We start from the raw sequence: 18,121 nt of genomic DNA, 5'->3' as shown, positions 1-18,121 counted from the left end.
GTGAGTGGCATTTGTGAACGGTTTGTACATCAATTATAAGTTGCCTTTACACGACGGGCACATGCATGAATAAGGGGTGGTTGCTGACAATTAGAGGTGTAAATGAAAAGCATATTCCTGTATAAATGAAGCATAGTTTGTGATATGGCTGACGAGCATTTTAAGGGAGCAATGTTGTGTTGTGCTATTCTGTGGGAGTGACTGTCGGAAAGTACTCTTTTTTTGGCATGTTACCCCCCCCAATTTCTGCCTGATGTCAGTGTGTTTGAGTGTGTCACTGGGATCCTGCTAACCAGGACCCCAGTTCTTATGCTCTCTCTCCTCTCAAATTTGTCACTACATACTGGTAACCCAGTACTTCATCCCATATTGGCATACTGGTCACCCCTTATAAGTCCCTAGGGCATTGAGGGTCCAGTGGATCCCTATGGGTTGCAGCATTACTATTTCCAACGATTGAGAGCCTATGCAAAGGCTTCTGCAGGACTGCCATTGCAGCCTGCGTGAAATGGTGCATGGACCATTTCACAGCCATTTACACTGCACCAGGTCACTTATAAGTCACCTATATGTCAGGCCTTCCAACCCTGAAGGCTGGGGGCAAAGTACCTGTGTGTGAGGGCACCCCTGCACTAGCAGAGGTGCCCCCTGTCGTCCAAGACCATTTTCCCAGACTTCGTGAGTGCGGGGATGCCATTTTACGCGTGCACTGGACATAGGTCAATACCTATGTCCAGCTTCACAATGGTAACTCCGAATATGGCCATGTAAGGTGCCTAACACCTGGGAATTGTATCCCAATACTGATTCTAGTATTGGTTTTACAATTCCATACACTCTGGGGGCTTCACAGTGGACTCCCAGTACTGCCATACCAGCCTTCTGAGGTTTTCCAGGTAGCCCCAGCTGCTGCTACCTCACAGACAGGTTTCTGTCCTCCTGTTGCTTGAGCAGCATGGGAGGGGTGGCCTCCCATAGCCTCTGGAAATGCTCTGAAGGGCACAGATGGTGATCTCCTTGATTAATCCAGTCTACACCGGTTCAGGCACCCCCAGTCCCTGCTCTGGCGTGAAACTGGACAAAGGAAAGGGGAGTGGCCACTACCCTGTCCACTACCCTGTCCATCACCACCCCAGGGGTGGTGCCCAGAGCTCCTTCAGAGTGTCCCTGGGTTTTACCATTTTGGATTCCAAGGTGGTGGGACACTCTGGAAGCATCTGAGGGGCCAGTGCCAGCTGGTGATGTCAGAGCCCTCCCCTGATAGGTGCTTACCTGTGTAGCTAGCCAATCCCCCTTTCAGGGCTATTTAGGGTCTCTCCTCTCTCTGGGTGTTTCCTCAGATTTGGGTTGCAAGACTCTAGCAGGAATCCTCTGCATCCTTTACTTCATCTTCTACCGACGGAACCGCAGCTGAACCCTCCAGGAACTCTACAAACTGCAACAAAGAAGCCAAGACGACTTCTGCAACATTATATCTCCAGCTCCTGCCAGAAACTGCAACTGTTTCCAGGTCGTGCATCCTCCAAGTACTGCCTGTCTTCAGCCTGCCCCAGAAGAACCAAAGGTATCTCCCGTGGAGTGACTGAGTCCCTTCCCTGCTTCAGCAGGCACCCCCCCTCTGCAGCGACGACTGGTGATGTGGATCCTCTCTCCTGACGATGAGCGTGGATCAAGCAACACAGGCAGCGGACTAAAGTGACCCCGACTGTCCCATGGTCCAGCTATCCAACTATGGTAGAGGTAAGAGCTTGCCTCCCCACGCAAGACAGTACCCCCATGCACAGCATGACTTGCAGTTGACACAGCTTGTTGGCATCCTTCCACGAAGTTCTTCCTGCACTGTGCAGCTCTGGCCCCCAGCACTCCTTCCTGAGAAGCACATCCTACTGCATGGTTCTCTGGCGGCGTGCGAGTCCTTTGTGTAGTGCTGCGTGGGCCTTCTTTTGCACCTTCCTTGTTACCATGCTGTGGGACTCCTGTGGGTGCTGCCTGGTCTTCTGAGGGCTCTCCGGGTTGCTGAGAGCCCCCTCTGACTCCTCCTCCTGGGTAGAGTCCACCAGGTCCCGAGCAGCACCATTTTCCTCCAACCGCGAGCTTTGCGTGTGCCAAGGCTTGTTGGCGGAATCCAGTGTCGCAAACCAGTCTGCCATCATCCATCCGGCTTGGGACATCTTCTGCACTAACCAGGAACCCCCAGGGGGGCCGAAATCCACTAGACACCAGGGAAATTATTTTTGGCATGTATTTTAGGGAGCGACCCCTTGGGCAAGGGTCGGTCCCATTGGGGGTAAAAAATGTTCCGTATTTTGTCCCCCCTGGGGGCAGATCAGCCGATTTTTTTGGCCGATCTGCCCCCAGGGGGGGCCGAAATCCACTAGACACCAGGGAAATTATGTTGGGCATGTATTTTAGGGAGCGACCCCTTTGGCAAGGGTCGCTCCCATTGGGGGCTATTTTTTTTTTCTTATCCCTCCCCCCCCCCAGGGGCAGATCGGCCGAGAACCACTAGACACCAGGGTAATTATTTTCTTTGTTTTAGGGCAGCGACAATAATTTGTTTATATGTTTCGGCCCCCCTGTGGCTAGATAGGCCATGTTTTTGGCTGATCTGGCCCCTGGAGGGGGGGGGGGGGGGGCGGTCGAAACCCACTAGGCGCCAGGGATTGTGAAGTGTGTGTGTGTTTTGTGTGTTTGGGGGCACCCCTTGGGCAAGGGTCGCCCCCCCAAAGGGGGGAAATTTCGTATTGGCCATCTCTGCCCCCCTTGGGGGCAGATGGGCCTATTTTTGTAGGCCCATCTGCCCCCAGGGAGGGCAGAAACCACCAATACCGCAGGGATTTTCTTTTTTGGTTCCCCTTTTTTGTTTAGTGCTGGGGGTGCGCCCCGTTTGTCCCCTTTGACAAGGGTCGCTCCCTAAAGGGGGCACAGAGCTGTTGGCCATTTCTAACCTCCTTGGGGGCAGATCGGCCAATTTTTTTTAGGTCCATCTGCCTCCTAGTGGGGCAAAAGCCACTTAGGCACCAGGGACAATTTCTAAGTTCTTGGTGGCCGGGTGTTTGTCAACTGGCAAAGTATTTGTATATGTGATTTATTTCTTCTTCTTTTTGTTCTAGTTCAAAGCTTTTGCTTCCTTTGCTGTGGATCCTTGCGGTTTTGGCAGTAGTTGTCCTGCGGTTTGCATAGTTGCATGTTTTAGGTAAGTGAAAGCAATTTCCTCCAAAGGGGTATTGTTGACATGCATGAATGACATGTTTGTAGGTGGTATACTAAATGCAGTATTGTGTGTGAAATTGTCCTTAGATTTGAGCACAATGATATTTGTGTTGTCATAGGTCTAATTTTCTTTTTTCTTTTTAGTGGGATATCATTGGTGATTGCTGTGTCTGTGCAGAGTAGTTGCTGGTGAGTAGCTTGTTCAGGCAAGTGAGTGGTACAGTTTTTTAGTACATAACTCTTTGTGATAACGCTACACTTTGTTTATTACTTATTTTAGTGCTAGTTGTTGTTGGCAATCCATTTGTTGTTAGTGAGGATCATGGGTAGCTGCAGAGTGACCGCTCAGCAGGTTGTTGTCATGCTCTTTGAGTCGTCTTCAGACCATGATTACGAGACTGACTCTGCATCTGAGGCAGAGGAGGAAGTGAGAGATTCTGGCAGTGAGTTTTCTGTCCGAGAGTATTCTTCTGATGAGGAAGCTACTCTCAGTGCAGATGAAGGGCCTGTTTTAGAGGACATTGATGTGCCAAGAGTGCAGCAGCCTGGGGCTGAAGGGTTTCCCATTAGAAGACCTGACACCTGGATTGCCCCAAACATGGAGCAGCCACAGTTACCTGCACTTACTGGTCTCCCAGGGTGTAGAGTCAATACGGAAAACTTTTTGCCTGTCCATTTCTTTCACTTGTTTATGGATGATGTATTTTTGGAAGAGATTGTGGAGCAGACTAATTTGTATGCAGAGCAATATTTGAGGGACAACGCTGCCAGACTTAGGCCTCAGTCTAGAGCTACTCAGTGGGTTCCTACATATCTGGAAGAGATGAAAAAGTTTTTAGGTTTGACTTTTTTGATGGGGTTGATCAGGAAGCAGTCACTGGCTTCTTATTGGTCTACTAGTCCCTTGATGGCAACGGCTATATTTCCTGCAACTATGACACGTAATCGATATTTGCTTCTTCTTCGTATGCTGCATTTTGTAGACAATGCTTTAGCCTTGCCACAAGATCACCCTGATTGTGACCGTCTTTTTAAGATTAGGCCTGTCCTTGATCATTTTGTAGATCGGTTTTCAGAGGTCTATGTTCCAGGCAAAGAGATAAGTGTGGACGAGTCTTTGGTCCTTTTCAAAGGGAGTTTACTTTTTAAGCAGTACATTCTTAGTAAGAGGGCACGGTATGGGATTAAATTGTATATGCTGTCAGAAAGCAGTATAGGATATGTGTATAATTTCCGGGTCTACACTGGTAGGGATTCCAGTACTGACCCTCCTGGTTGTCCGGCCACTTTTGGAGTTAGCGAAAAAATTGTGTGGGAACTTGGTAGACGACTGTTTAACAAAGGTCACCATTTGTACGTAGATAATTTCTACACTGGAGGCAGTTGTTCAAGGAGTTGTTTAGAGTGGACACTGTTGCTTGTGGCACAATCGGTTCTAACCAGAAAGGCTATCCAAGGGAGCTTGTCTGTAAAAAAAAAAAACTTGAGAGGGGACAGTGTAGTGCCTTGCGGAATAATGAGCTGCTAGCTCTGTAATTTTCAGACAGGAGGGATGTGTACATGCTATCTACCATCCATGATGAGAGTACTTCCCCTGTGACTGTTTGGGGTCCGATTGCGGAAGTGCGCAAACCTGCGTGCATTTTGGACTACAATAGGCACATGGGTGGTGTTGATAGAGTAGATCAGAGGTTGGAACCTTACACTGCTCTTCGTAAGTCTTACGTGTGGTATAAAAAGTTGGCCCTACATTTATTTCATTTGGCAACTTTTAATGCTTTTATTGTGTTCAAGGATTGTTCACTTGAGTCAAGGATGACATCTGTTAAATTTCAGGAGTCAGTGATAGAGAGCCTTATTGTGGTGGAACGGGCAAGAGTTCCTGGAGTAGAAGTGGTGGAGGAAGTGGCTAGATTGAAAGATTGCCAATTTCCAGATCACATTCCTCCCACTCCCAAAAAAGACTTGCCCACAAAGAAATGTAGAGTATGTGCCCGGAGATCAATCCGGAGGGAGAGCCGGATGTACTGCCCCGAATGCCTTTCAAAGCCTGGGCTGTGTGTGCCCGGCTGTTTTGGAAGTTACCACACTAGGAAAAGTTTTGGGGAAATACAGTGAGCGTAAACTGCCTGTTTTATATTTTCATATGTTCAGTTTCACGGTTGGCATTACTGTCATGTATTTAGTTAGAGCTTTTGTGTTTGTAGTTTTGTACTTATTTTATAATTAGTTAGTGGTTTGTTTGTTGTTTATAAACAAACAAAAAAAGTGATGGCACTGTGCGTGGGGTGGCGCTTGGCTGGCAGTGCGCTTGGGGTGGCGCTTGGCTGGCAGTGCACTTGGGGTGGCGCTTGGCTGGCAGTGCACTTGGGGTGGCGCTTGGCTGGCGGTGTGCGTGGGGTGGCGCTTGGCTAGCCCAGCCAAACGCCAGTCCACACACTCATCAGCTGGTGTGATTGCTGTATCAGGCATGTGGGCGTATGAAAGTGATGGGCCCTTGACTGGCGCTGTCTGTCGATGCAAGTGTTGTAATGTGCTGGGCCCGTGGCTGGCGGCGTGAATGGTCTTGTGCATGTCATGTATGAAAGGTGTGTGAATGGACTGTAAAGCGGTTGGTGCCTTGCTGTGGCTTTACAGCTCACGAGCTGTGAGTCATTGGTTCAGTTTTTTGGCCTTTCAGTTATTACCAGTGCATTTCACTTTTGTGAAATCTCTTGTTAATAAAATTTGATCTACTGAACCAACACTCACCCTCGTGCCAAATCCAACCAGTATGTGTGGTAAAATGTAAAAACCTGCTCCGCTGTAACCAGGCGTCGCAGCACACTTGTGACACGCTAGGTGTCTCAGGTACGCTAGGTGTCTCGGGTGGGACCCCGTTGATGAAGCATGCCACCAACTTGGTTGGTGGGTGAGGGGTCTTTTTCACATAACCCAAGTGTGTTTCTTTTCACAATTTTAGTGTTTGGCACATCACAGACTTATGTGGACACATCAAAATGATATATTACAAAACTACCTGTGTTTGTGGGGATGGGGGCACCTATATTTTTGGTCCTGGGTGCGGCCTTCATCTAGGGAAACCTACCAAACCCAGACATTTTTTAAAACTAGACACCCCAAGGAGTCCAGGCTTGCGTGGATCTCCCAACATTTTCTTACCCAGACTCCTCTGCAAACCTCAACATTTGCTTAAAAAAGCATATTTTCCTTACTTTCGTTTGTACGATCACCGATCCAGCACAAAATTCCTACTCCCCAGCGTTCCCCTCGGTCTCCCAAGTAAAATGACACCTCACTTGTGTGGGTCCCCAAAGCAGAGTCAGCCTAAAGATGTATAAAAGAAGAATCTGTGCTTATCAACTTGCTGTGCTATCTCCATAATCTCTACAAGTTTGTGGCCTTTTTCTGTTGCAGGCACCTGGCCCACCCACCCAAGTGAGGTATTATTTTTTAATCGGGAGACTTGGGGGAACGCTGGGTGGAAGGAAATTTGTGGCTCCTCTCAGATTCCAGAACTTTCTGTCACCGAAATGTGAGGAAAATTTGTTTTTTTTTTAGCCAAATTTTGAGGTTTGCAAAGGATTCTGGGTAACAGAACCTGGTCAGAGCCCCACAAGTCACACCATCTTGGATTCCCCTAGGTCTCTAGTTTTCAAAAATGCACAGGTTTGGTAGGTTTCCCTAGGTGCCGGCTGAGCTAGAGGCCAAAATCTACAGGTAGGCACTTTGCAAAAAACACCTCTGTTTTCTGTCAAAAAATGGGATGTGTCCACGTTGTGTTTTGGGGCATTTCCTGTTGCGGGCGCTAGGCCTACCCACACAAGTGAGGTATCATTTTTATCGGGAGACTTGGGGGAACATAGAATAGCAAAACAAGTGTTATTGCCCCTTGTCTTTCTCTACATTTTTTTTTTCCAAATATAAGAGTGTGTGTAAAAAAGACGTCTATTTGAGAAATGCCCTGTAATTCACATGCTAGTATGGGCACCCCGGAATTCAGAGATGTGCAAATAACCACTGCTCCTCAACACCTTATCTTGTGCCCATTTTGGAAATACAAAAGGTTTTCTTGATAGCTATTTTTCACTCTTTATATTTCAGCAAATGAATTGCTGTATACCCGGTATAGAATGAAAACCCACTGCAGGGTGCAGCCCATTTATTGGCTCTGGGTACCTAGGGTTCTTGATGAACCTACAAGCCCTATATATCCCTGCAACCAGAAGAGTCCAGCAGACGTAACGGTATATTGCTATAAAAAATCTGACATTGCAGGAAAAAGTTACAGAGTAAAACGTAGAGAAAAATTGCTGTTTTTTTCACCTCAATTTCAATATTTTTTTTTTTCAGTTGTTATTTTCTGTAGAAAACCCTGGTAGGATCTACACAAATTACCCCTTGCTGAATTCAGAATGTTGTCTACTTTTCAGAAATGTTTAGGTTTCTGGGTTCAAGCATTGGTTTCACGCCCATTCCTGTCACTGACTGGAAGGAGGCTGAAAGCACAAATAATCGTAAAAACGGGGTATATTACAGTAAAATTACAAAATTGTGTTGAAAAATGTGGTTTTCTGAAAGCTGGTGATTTTAGCACCGCAAACTCTTTGTTGATGCCTGTTAGACCTGACAGCCTTAGGGTGGTCACCCCTAACTTTTTGCCTGCCTCCCTCCACTTTTTGGACACTGTTTTTGCTGGCTTTTAGACCCTGCGCACTTTACCACTGCTAACCAGTGCTAAAGTGCATATGCTCTCTCCCTTAAAACATGGTAACCTTGAATCATACCTGATTGGACTATTTAATTTACTTATAAGTCCCTAGTAATGTGCGCTCTATGTGCCTAGGGTCTGTAGATTAAATGCTACTAGTGGGCCTGCAGCACTGGTTGTGCCAACCACTTAAGTAGCCCCTTTTCCTTGTCTCAGGCCTGCCATTGCAAGGCCTGTGTGTACAGTTTCACTGTCACCTCGACCTGGCATTTAAAAGTACTTGCCAAGCCTAAACCTCCCCTTTCTCCACATATAAGTCACCTCTAATGTGTGCTCTAGGTAACCCCTAGAGCAGGGTGCTGTGTGGGTGAAAGGCAGGATATGTACCAGTGTAGTTTACATGTCCTGGTAGTGTAAAACTCCTAAATACGTTTTTGCACTACTGAGAGGCCTGCTCCCTTCATAGGCTAACATTGGGGCTGCCCTCATACAGTATTGAAGTGGTAGCTGCTGATCTGAAAGGAGTAGGAAGGTCATATTTAGTATGGCCAGAATGGTAATATTAAATCCTGCTGACTGGTGAAGTTGGATTTAATATTACTATTCTAGAAATGCCACTTTTAGAAAGTGAGCATTTCTTTGCACTTAAATCTTTCTGTCTTACAATCCACGTCTGGCTGGGCTTAGTTGACAGCTCCTTGTGCATTCACTCAGACACACCCCAAACACAGGGTACTCCGCCTCACTTGCATACATCTACATTTTGAATGGGTCTTCCTGGGCTGGGAGGGTGGAGGGCCTGCTCTCACACAAAGGACTGCCACACCCCCTACTGAGACCCTGGCAGACAGGATTGAACTGAAAGGGGACCTGGTACACTTCTTAGCCACTCTTTGAAGTCTCCCCCACTTCAAAGGCACATTTGGGTATAAAACAGGGCCTCTGCCCTACCTCATCAGACACTTGCTGGAGAAGAAACCTGAACCAGAACCTGCATCCTGCCAAGAAGAACTGCCTGGCTGCCTAAAGGACTCACCTGGCTGCTTTCTACAAAGGACTGCTGCCTTGCTGTTGCCCTGCCGCCTTGCTGAACTCTTGTCTGGCTGTGAAAGTGCTCTCCAAGGGCTTGGATAGAGCTTGCCTCCTGTTCCCTGAAGTCTCAGGACCAAAAAGACTTCTCTTTTTCACTTGGACACTTCGTGCGCCGAAATGTTCGACGCACAGCTTGTTCAGCGGCAAGAAAAACGCTGCACACCGACGCAGATCGACGCAACGCCTTCGGGACACCCGGAACATCGACGCACGGCCTCGCAAGGACAACGGCGCCCGACTTCCAGAGGAGAAATCGATGAGACGCCTGCCGTGAGAGCGAAACTTCGACGCGCAGCCCCGCAGAACGACGCGCAGCCGGAAAACAAGCAGGAGAATCCACGCACAGACCCAGGACATCTGGTAATCCCTGCGATCCACAGAAAGAGACTGTTCACGCGCCGGAAAAAGACGCACGACTTCCCCGCGTGAAAAATAACGACGCAAGTCCGTGTGTGCTGGGGAGAAATCAACGCACACACCATTTTTCCACGTATTTCTTCTTCTGTGGCCCTCTGAGGAGATTTTCCACTCCAAACCAGGTACTTTGTGCTTGAAAGAGACTTTGTTTACTTTTTAAAGACTTAAGACACTTTATATCACTTTTCAGTGATATCTCTACAAATTCACATTGCAACTTTATTCGTTTTGACCTACAATTATCCTGATAAATATTATATATTTTTCTAAACACTGCGTGGTGTATTTTTGTGGTGCTATATGGTGGTATTGTATGATTTATTGCACAAATACTTTACACATTGCCTTCTAACTTAAGCCTGACTGCTCGTGCCAAGCTACCGCCTCCTCCACAATTTCCCAACATGGCCACCGCTCGAATTAAGTCTGGAATTAATTGCTACAAAATCATCTACCCTCCTAACCTGACCAAAACTGCAGCAAAACGTTTCAAGCATAACACCATTGAATGTTTCCCTGATTCCCTTTTTGTCGATCAGTTTTACAATGGTCGGTATGGGGGGCTCAAAAACGATCTAATTTTCTTCACGCACGACATACCCTCTTGGTCTACCAGCTTTTACAATTCCTTTAAAGTCACCTCCTCCTCCTCTATCCCTCATGGGAAACAGCTAAAAATTTCCCCCTCTGCGGGCTTTAACGGCTCCCTCACTATCTCACTCTATAACAACGGCACTGTTATGATACAAGCCAAAGACACCTATCTCTCTCTCTTTGACCGCCTCTTCCCTTCCCTACTCCCCTCCCCTGCGACCGGGCTATCCCTTGACTCTCCATCCAGCTCCACCAATTACTCCCTTTCTCCTCCCTTGACCCCCCCCCCCACTCTCCAACAGGCTGCACCCTAGGGAGGCACAGACCGACCCTCTTCTCTCCCCTCGGACCTCCCCTCCTATTCTTCCCCCCTCACAGTTTGCCTCCCCTCCTATTCTTCCCCCCTCACAGTTTGCCCCTCCCCTCTTCATTTCAGCATTACCTCTAGCTAACACGCTCCTCGTCCATTCTGCACCGTCCCGGCACTCCATTCTCATCTCCTCCCCCCTATCCCTTTCGGCCACCCCCCTCCATAGACCACCTCTCCTCCAGCCCTCTCCCCTTGTCTATGTTCCCTACGTTCCCCTTGTTCCCTCCTCCTCTCTGCTTTTCCACCCACTCCTCCCCTCACTTTGTTCCCCGATTTCCCCACAACTACATTCCATCTCTCTCCCTCCCCACTCTCCTTCAGCAATGCTGTACTACCCGCTTTCCTCCCCGGGTAACCCCTTCCCTCCCTCGGTCCGAGCAGAATCACCTCCTTTCTTCAACTTCCCTTTCTCCCAGTCCCCCTCACTCTGCCTGATACCCGCTCCCTCACAGCCACCTCACTTAGCGACCAGGACCTATCCAACCCCCTCCCCTCCCTTCCTTCCAAACCTCCCAAATCCCTATGACTCCTCCCCTCTCCTTCCGCCCCACCGCCCCACTCCTCTCCTTCCGCCCCACCGCCCCACTCCTCTCCTATCGCCCCCTAATTTTGCCCTTAAGTCCTATCCTTCTTGCAATGCCAACAACGACAACTCTCCTCTCACCCCTGATGCACCAACTCCTGCTCTCTTCCAAAACCTTTCCCCACCTCTGAACCCTATACCCCTACTCCCCTCCCGTTCCCCCACCTCTCCCTGCCGTACACTGCCTAGTGCACCCCCTCCTGTTTCCTTCGAGCCACCCAACATGCCGTGCTCTCCCTCACTCTCTCTGGAAAATAAGCTAGGCTCTCTAATCACCGCCATCTCCCAACTTGAAGCAACCATTTTAGTTTTAAGCTCCAAGATCTCGACTTTCCCACACACCTCAATTCCTTTGACAACCACTCACCCTTCCACGAGATGCACCTCACCCCCACATCCCATTATAGCTAAGCATAGCCTGTCGTCTGCAAATCCACACAAGCACTCGAATGCCACCCTTCCTTCACTTTCACTTCCCAGTAACCCTGTTATCTACTCCATTCCGACCATCTCCTCTGTCAGAACCACTCGCCCACCTAAATCCCGAGCGCCCTCATATAAGTACAATATCCCTATCACCCCTCATAGCCCAAGTGCCCCCATCACCAAAACAGTTGTGTCAGAGCTGCGCTGTTTGCTCCACAACTGCAGATCTGCAATAAAACACAAACTTGAAATCTCCGATACCATCAACTTGCACAATATTGACATGCTCTTCCTCACAGAGACCTGGTTCAACGATACCTCTCACTCTATGTTTGATCTCCTGGTACCCACAGGCTATTCTATACTTAGAAATGACAGAATTGACAAAGTTGGGGGAGGTGTTGCAGTCATCTTTAGAAACTCCCTTCAACTTAAGGCTCTTCCTATCAGCTCCTTCCACACTTTTGAATGCCTATCTCTTGAGCTTCAATTGCACCACCGCGCACCTCTCAGATTCCATGTTATTTACCACCCACCTGGTAGCAGCCCTTTGTTTATGGAGGAACTCACGGACTGCATCAGCGACCAATACACGCAAAGTGACAATCAGATCTTCGTGGGTGACTTCAATGTCCATTGGGGCTCGCCTCAAGACACCTATGCGAATCTGCTGGCCACCTTCCTCTCTGCAAACGATCTTAGCCAACACTGCACAGAAACAACACACTCTAAAGGCTCAATCCTGGACCTTGTTATTTCTAAAGCAGGCTTGCTGACTATCGCTACCCCTATCCATGTAGACTGGTCAGACCACCTCCTCATCCCATTCTCTATTCACCTATCACACTCTATAACTCTTGGCCAGCCCAAGAGGGCTACTTCCTGGTTCCGTGACACTAAAAATATTGACCTCAGCACCCTCTGTGACTCTGCTTTGCTATCACTTCCAAGGCTAGACCCGGACCTAGATGTTAACGAACTCACCTCCCAATGCCTCACAGTCCTTGCAGTCGAAATCAATAATGTCGCTCCGCTCCAAAGCAAAAAGAAAAGGCCCACTCCCTCGGCACCTTGGTTCAACAAATCCCTCTATCAAGAAAGGAAGTTCCTAAGAGCCCTTGAGAAACAATGGAGACAAGCGCCCTCCACTGAAAATTTGGCCACTCTTCGTTTAGCAAGATCCAAGTACCACAAGCTCATCTTCCTTGGAAAAGTGTTGCACTACAAATCCCTCCTTGACTCAGCCAAAAATAGACCCAAAAAACTATTCGACCTCATCAAGAACCCAAACAGCTCTCACCCAACCTCCAAATTGGAAGATTCCACAAAGAAAGCAGCGGAATTCGCTGTATTCTTTGACGAAAAAGTAAAATCACTTGTAGATCAGGTCATTCATCCTACCCCTACAGAGGAGCGCAAATCCTTAACCATTTGGCAAAACTTTGACCCCATCTCTGATGATGCTCTCCTTAAATGCATCCTCGATACAAAGCCCTCTAACCACTCTCTTGACCCCATCCCTAGTGCCATTGCCATTGACTTCTATACTAATTCTCTTTCCTATTGGACCACTCTGGTCAACCTCTCCCTCAGTCAAGGCTCCCTTCCTGTTTCCTTCAAAACTGGGCAGGTCACCCCTCTGCTTAAAAAACCCACTGCTGATGCGAACGACCTCAACAATTACCGTCCCATCACTAACCTACCCTTTCTTGCAAAAATCACAGAAAAATGTGTAGCCATACAGCTCTCTCGCCATATCAAGGAAAATGATCTTCTTGACAATTTCCAGTCCGGCTTCATTCAAAACTGCAGCACTGAAACAGCCCTGCTGCTAGTGATTGATGACGCGCTGCGGATACTCGATTCAGGGGAGTCGTGTCTTCTAATTCTTCTCGACCTTTCTGCAGCCCTTGACACTGTCAATCACAACACTCTCCTTAACACTCTTCAACAGAGAATGGGCATGGAGGGCACTGTGCTCAAATGGTTTGCCTCCTTCCTCTCTGATAGATCCCAAATGATCAAAATAGCGAACAGTCTTTCAGCTCCTTTAGCGGTCAGTCAAGGTGTTCCTCAAGGCTCCATACTTGCACCCACACTGTTCAATCTCTATTTAGAACCGTTGGGAAATCTCCTGAGTAAATCCGGGATCCACTATCATCTATATGCGGATGACACTCAGATCTACCTCAAGGTGGCCTCCACTCACGATCTCTCCTTCCTTAGCTCTACTCTCGACTCCATTCAAAACTGGATGGTAACTCATCAACTGATCCTGAATCCCTCCAAAACAGAATTCCTCCTCACTTTCTCATCTCCCAGTGCAAACATGGATGGATCAGATCAATCTAATGAACAATAAGCCCATCATTGTCGAGAGCGCAAAATCCCTTGGTGTCACTCTCGACAAAAAACTCAATCTACTCTCCCACATCGACTCCATTGCAAAGTCTGCTCGACACCAACTGCGCCTTCTTTGGGGGATTCGTCGCTTCTTCCCGGAGCATGACCTTAAAACCCTGGTCCAATCGCTGGTTCTCTCCAGATTGGACTACTGCAACTCTCTTCTTACTGGCCTTCCCAAATCCCACCTTTCCCCCCTGAAGTCTATTCTCCATTCAGCAGCTCGTTTCATATATGGGGCCAAAAGAAGCGACCACATCACACCCATTTTATCCACCCTCCGTTGGCTTCCCATAGAGGCAAGATCTATCTACAAAACTGCATGTATCACCCACAAAGCCTTGCACTCCTCCTCCCCTCGCTACCTGGTGAATAAACTGAAACTCTCTGGGGGCTCCAGACCATCACGTAATGCAGAAAAGTTACTGCTTGAACCTCCCATTTTCAAGAAGGAAAGATCGATGGCCCAATCCTTTTCAGGCAACGCGGTGAGAATCTGGAACTCACTTCCGCCTCAGCTTCGGACCACCACCTCTTCCCAGGCCTTCAAAACTGACCTCAAAGCTCTCCTCCTTCAAAGACACTTCCAAATTTAATTCTAGTTCTCCGTTTCCTGAAGGAAGTCCTTCCATTATAGGAAATTCTGTTCTCCACGCCTATAGAAGTGCCTTCCCAGGGTGTTTTTGTGTTTTGAGTGGCTGCCATTTAGTGCAGTTTTATACCTCTACCTGTATTTTGTACTCTTTTGTATCTTGCACACGGCACCCTTCCTTTTACAACGTATCATTTGCTACCTCTTATATCCTGTTTACTTTTGATACATGCACAACGGCCACCACTGCCTCATGTAACAGAACTATTGTTTGAGTGTTTTGAGTGTCTACCATTTATTGCAATTTTTTACCTTTACTCGTACTTTATGTGCTCTTGTAACCTGCACACGTCACTTTTTCCTTTCGTAACGTATCGTTTGCTACCTCGTGGACTTTTTTGCTCTTGATACTTGCACAATTTTCACTATTGCCTCATGTAATGTAACGTTTGTTTTTATAACAGGCTCACTTGTAATTCTTCTCCTCTTGTATCTCTACTTTGCCTATTGTGAAGCGCTCTGACACCCTCGGGTATAGTCCGCGCTATATAAAAACGCATTAAATAAATAAATAAAATAAATACCAGAGGGTGGGCACAGGATAAGCTTGGATTGTGTGTGACTTACCCTGACTAGAGTGAGGGTTTTTGCTTGGACAGAGGGTAACCTGACTGCCAACCAAAAACCCCATTTCTAACAATGCCATTTTCCGGGAAAAAAACACAAGCCTTCTTCTGCAGCCCCTTTTTCCCATTTTTTTTTTTTTTTTTTAAACTACATTTTTACTGAATTTTGGCTAACTTCTTGGCATCCTTCAGGGGAACCCACAAAGTCTGGGTACCTCAGGATGTTGGGAAAAAAGGACGCAAATTTGGCGTGGGTAGCTTATGTGGACAAAAAGTTATGAGGGCCTAAGCGAGAACTATTCCAAATAGACAAAAAAAGGCCTGGCACAGGAGGGGGAAAAGGCCTGGCACAGGAGGGGGAAAAGGCCTGGCAGCGAAGGGGTTAAAGCACTGGGTATAAACGAAGGACCGCTTGAGCTACAAACCTAAGTAATGGAATGCACTAACGGGCAAGCTTTCAAGCAGCACACCGGTCCGTCCCGAATTAGGCGAGAGCACCCAAACGCTGTCTTACCTCCCGCCAAAGAAGGAGATCATAAAAACGCGATTACTTCTGCTTGTCAACGACTTCTGTAAATTGTACTGGCAGGGAGAGCCAATCAGCCAGTTTTATGCTAATTAACACAGGATACGATACGGTATTGGAAGGCTGACTGTTCGTTTCGTGGCAATACTGACGCATACACCTTGTGATTGGATATAACATGACGACCCGCCCAGGAAATAGCCTCACCCTTGGCGACACCGCCCTGGAAATGATCGCCCAGCTGCTTGTGGACCGGTGTTGGGGTGTTACTGCTAGTTGTTAGATGTTTTCCTTTAAACAGACGTCACATTTTACCAAGAGTGTGCGGGTCTTCAAAGTGCGCCGGGCGAGCCACAGATACCCTTGGGTCAGCTTATTGTTCTGGTTTTGAGTTTCCTGCATGAGTTTAACGGGGGCTCGGGGGAACTATTCAACTGAAAGCCAATACTTTTGTTAGAGATATGGTAGACTCTGGGGATGGGGGGGCTCGTTACATGTTCGGTAGAGGGACTCTATCTTTTTGCTTTACTCCAATGGTGTACTCTTCAGTCGAGACACGAGTGTTCAGGGGCAGGTGCGAGGCACAGATCTACAGAAGCCAATATAACAGTAAGGAGATAGAGTTATGGGTATGCGGAGAGAGACCGAGGTTTTATTGGTTGAGACCCTGCTGGAAATGGTAAACAAGCATGTGCAAAGCCAGTAGGTCTTGCTTATGCAAGAACTATTGGCTTTGCCAAAGCGCTTTAGCAATGTAATACACCAGCGTGGCGGATGTTCAACATTTCTAAACGTTAGTGAAGGGGTGTAGAGTATCCTAGAGTGTAGTGGCGTACAATGGAGTGCTGTGGACTGGAGTAGTGTGTTGTGGAATGCAATAGGGTGGTGCAGAATGGAGTAAAGTGGTGTAGCGGGAGTTGTGTACAGCAGCGGTTTTAGTTTAGATTTAGTGTAATTACACATATAGACAAATGCATCTGGCATTCTTTACACTGCCTGCATATCTCCTACATTTAGAGCTTGGAAAAGTGAAAAACTTGCCGTCAGATAGTTTTCTATTAGGTACTTATAGCATGACAAGAGGGGTCTTTAGTTCTTTGATGGCACTGTCATCTAGGTGTTAGGTTCAAGCAAGCCTCCGGCCAGGATGAAACTCGAACAAAATGAGTGTTGATGAGCCATTAAGAGAGTTATTTTTGCGGAGACCAGACGTAAAAGACAATAATCCCTGGAGGTAGCTGCTGTGAACTTAAAGTATGCAATGTCCAGGCAGTGCTGACTGTGCCCTGGTGTCAACAAATTGCACAGGGAAAAAGTTAGCACACATTTCAAACATACTAAAATGCATAATAATGACATGTCCCATGACATTCAGCCTGAGCATGACATAAGAAAATAACCTGATGTGACCTAAAGCGGATCATAAGGGAAGACTTTGATACAGAGGACATTGGCATGGGGATGCGGCCTCTAGGTTAAAGTAATTGATATATCTTACAGTGCCCAAGTGAAAGCAAATGATGATGGTTGTGGCCATATTATGCACACCACACGTGGTCTCCAGATTTGGCTTTACCTTATACTTTTCACACCGTGCATTTTAGGATCATCCAGTGTTATCATTTCCAACCTTTTCACTACTCTTATACTTGGTCTCTAGCTTCAACCCTCATCACCTAAGTATTGTAGTTGTATTGTAATTTTCTTGTGCATTTAGAAGTAAAGTTTGGACAGAGAAAGAAGTAATAGGAGAGGAGAATGGGGAGAAAGGAGGCAGGATGGGAAAGTGTTTATAGGAATAAGGAGAATCGAAGCAGAAGAAGAGAGAGAAGGAAATGTATTAAGGAAAAGGGAGAGAGAGAGTAAGAATGAGGAGCCAGGACGAAGGCGAAATAATGGAAAAGGAGAGAGAATTAGACAAGCCGGAAGGAGGGAAGAGAGGGATCCAAGAAAAGATGAAGGGGAGAGAAAAGTAGTAAAGGGAGGGAGGACGTTGGAAATGAGAATGGGGTGAAGGAGAGAGCAGTAGTAAGAAGGAGGGAGCAGAAGAAAGGAGAGGTTATGGGAAGTCAGATGATATGTTTGGAGAAAGCAGCAGTGGGCATTAGTGTTTGGATATGAAAGCAGAACAAAGAAGGAATTAGGAAAAAGGTAGGAAATGAAAAGCACAGCAATGAGGAGTTTGAAATAAAAGTAGAAAAGGTTATACTGAAGGAAGGTAAGAACAGTGGAAGATGGAAGAATGAGGGTGAATGTTTGGAGGGAAAAGAAAAAGAAGATGAATGTGTGGAGGGGTACTGTGGAGGAGAGAGTAAAACATGACATAAAGAAAGTGAAGAAAACAGATGAGAGAAAGGAGATGGAAGAGTGAAAAAGATGATATGAGACAGAAAGAGAGGAAGATTAGGGCAGAGGCACAATGCCGTACTGACTACCTTAATACTTAAAACACTGTGTCACAGTAGGTTGGTGAACATCATAATACAACTGGCATACACACAGCAGATTTATTTTCTTCGGTGTCGAGTGACATTTTATTACATCAGCTGAAGAATGCCAGGAGAGTTG

At 47.1% G+C, this 18,121-nt stretch overlaps 1 protein-coding gene across 2 annotated transcripts in view; it reads right to left on the bottom strand.

Annotated features, from left to right (window-relative positions):
- The window catches only part of G6PC3 (glucose-6-phosphatase catalytic subunit 3), a 94,568-nt gene extending 78,955 nt beyond the window's left edge, over nucleotides 1-15,613 (bottom strand). Inside the window, exon 1 of one of the 2 annotated variants that reach the window (XM_069237848.1) lies at nucleotides 15,542-15,613. The gene's annotated coding sequence lies outside the window, so the exon portion shown is untranslated. Of the gene's footprint in view, nucleotides 1-15,452 lie in introns of both variants that reach the window. The other variant, XM_069237849.1, reaches the window with a different exon arrangement.
- Nucleotides 15,614-18,121: the final 2,508 nt, after the last annotated feature.

Source organism: Pleurodeles waltl, chromosome 6 (genome assembly GCF_031143425.1).
Source record: "Pleurodeles waltl isolate 20211129_DDA chromosome 6, aPleWal1.hap1.20221129, whole genome shotgun sequence".
Classification (NCBI taxonomy): Eukaryota; Metazoa; Chordata; class Amphibia; order Caudata; family Salamandridae; genus Pleurodeles; species Pleurodeles waltl.
The sequence above is the reverse complement of the archived record's forward strand: the minus strand, read 5'-3'. Positions and strand labels throughout refer to the sequence as shown.